The 2,500-nt window shown below is 42.5% G+C and overlaps 1 protein-coding gene across 1 annotated transcript in view; it reads right to left on the bottom strand.

Moving 5' to 3' along the window:
• bcar3 (BCAR3 adaptor protein, NSP family member) overlaps positions 1-2,500 on the bottom strand; it is a gene marked incomplete at its 5' end in the record, with an annotated part of 89,822 nt that overhangs the window by 86,698 nt on the left and 624 nt on the right. The gene's annotated exons all lie outside the window — the stretch shown is intronic.

Here is a 2,500-nt window from a genome sequence, read left to right as displayed (position 1 = left end):
AGTGGTTGTTGTTTTCATTAAAAATTATTTACATGTATTTGCCAAAAAATAGCATTTCTCTATTTTCCCTGATTTGGTGCTCTCTCTCTCTCTCTCTCTCTCTCTCTCTCTCTCTCTCTCTCTCTTCTCTCTCCAGCTTATAAAACCATAGGAATTGTGCTGTTAGAAATAATTATATACCGGTACACGTAGGAAAGGTTAGCTCGGGATAAACCTTTGAAACAAAGCAAGCAATAAATGTTTTGTGCTCTCTCTCTCTCTCCTCTCTCTCTTTCTAAATGTCTGTCTCGCCTCTCCCATTGTTCCCCTACCAGCAGCACCCCCTCCTGTGTCCCTCTCTGTCTTGTTCTCTCGATTTATGCTCTGGCTCGTCCATTAGGTTCTATTTAATAACACCAGTGCATTCTGGGTAAACATTAGAAGGAGGTAATGGTTGAAATAACTCACGTCTTATTGGCAAATAAATCTCTTTGACCAGCCAATGGCTGTGAACGATTCATAACAAGGTTTAGTTAATGTTCGTAACTACTTCCGTCTGTGCTGTCTATTTTGCCTGGACCATGCCAGAGCTTTATACTGTGGGAAATATACAGCTAATAGCAAGAGTTAGTCTTCCTGCCACAAGCTTTTCTCAAACTATTTAATTGCCTTTTATCAAATAAATCTAATTACCGGTATGTGGATGTCACTATGAACATGCTGTAGAAACGACATGGCTACAATGTGGATCTTGGACTTCCTGTGACCAGATGTTCAGCGCAATCAAAGCATGTGAAAAACAAATAGTGGAGGTAATTCTGCTGCCTACTGGTAGTGTGCATACAGAATGTGGCACTGATATAGGTCCAGTGGTTTGCGAGATCAGCTCCAAACCCAGGTCTCCTAATTTATACTGCCTACTGTAACTTTCTGTTGCATTTTATGAGCCTCAGGCAGTACTTGTGGACCAGTAGGTGTCCTACCCGACACCAGGGGGTTTACATTTCTCAATGGAAGAATAGAGACACTTGTTATATGTATTTAATTGTACGCAGTGGTGCATTGGTGATGTCAATGTTTGGGGATTCACTTATCTAGAGACGTCCCGCGAACGTCGCTCAACACCTACCATATAGGCTTGATTCTTTGTTGTGACACTAAAGCGTTGGCGAGGTTGAACTTGGGCGGTTTTGGATCAATGCATGTCCTTTTGCATGAGCGGCGAGACCCCTGCTCAGAAAAGATATGGGGCGGCGGGGCACGCGACCACCACTGTAGGTATCTACAGTGGTGGAAAAAGTACTCATTGAGTAAGGGTGCCCACTGCCCACACACCAAAATACCTATAGTGGAATCTGCGTTCCGCCAATGCATTTCAATGAGATGGGGGCGGTTTCATGTCAGTGGAGGATATCTGCGCGATGCGCCGACCTTGCGTTTATGCTGGAGCAAATACATTCTCCACGCAGATTCTGGTTTCCCCCCTCTGTCCAATCGGGTGAGTCGAAGGCTCCGAGACTCAGGAAGGGAGATGTTTTGTTTTGAAGAGTCTCATGCACGCAGACTCTTCTCTTTTTAGCTTGTTGTTGCATCTTCCCTTCCAATAAAGCAAGGGCGAGTACCCTTCACCTGTCCATTATAGAGTTGACACGTAAAGATAACCTGGCTAACGTACCTCTGCAGACAAAGGATCGCTATGCCTACGCTAGTCTACTGGCTACAGGGAGGGAGGGACTTGGCGGTGCGGGAAGTGAGTGACAGGAGCGTCACTGGCTTTGGGACGCAATATGCTCTCTGTGTTTTTAGTCAACCGCGCACCAAAAGAGTTTATCTGCTGCCGACCTTTTGTACTTTTGTACTTTTGTACCTTTAGGGTGCCCACACACCAAAATATTGGTGTGTGGGCACTGGGCACCCTAAAGGTACAAAAGTACAAAAGTAGAAAGTACTCATTATGCAGAATTTCTTTTTTGAAAGTTTTTGTATCCAATTATTTGAAAATAGCAGATCTACAAGCTCACAATGCGTCACAGTGAGCTAGTAGTGGAGTAGAATAAAAGTACACAGTAAAGTAAAGTAAAAGTACTCCAGTAAAGTAAAAGTACCTCAAAATTGTACTTAAGTACAGTACTTAAGTAAATGTACTTAGTTACTTTACACCATTGTGTATCAACATTCTTTACTATACACGATGGTTAAGTTCAGCAGTGTAGATTTAATTCTTGGTAATCATTGGTAATCATTATGTAACCAATTTGTACACTCTCAGAGTTACAAATTGATACATTAAGACTGACAGGTTTACTGTGTAAAAGAGGGAAGAATAAAAATGTCTTAGTCATTTCCAGATTTAGCCTTGGAAAATGGAAGTGGTCTTTTGACAGACAGATGGAGGCACCAGAGACAAGACCTTGGGATTCAATTCAATTAAGGAAGTGTGACTCTTAGGTGGAAGTAGTTTGTGTCTGTCTGGAGCCATAAAAGGTTATTGTCACGTGTATCTCTAGATAGATCTCTAGAT

Source organism: Nannobrachium achirus, assembly GCF_963921795.1.
Source record: "Nannobrachium achirus genome assembly, chromosome: 1".
NCBI lineage: Eukaryota > Metazoa > Chordata > Actinopteri > Myctophiformes > Myctophidae > Nannobrachium > Nannobrachium achirus.
Note: the sequence above shows the minus strand (reverse complement) of the source record. Positions and strands in the feature narration are given on the sequence as shown.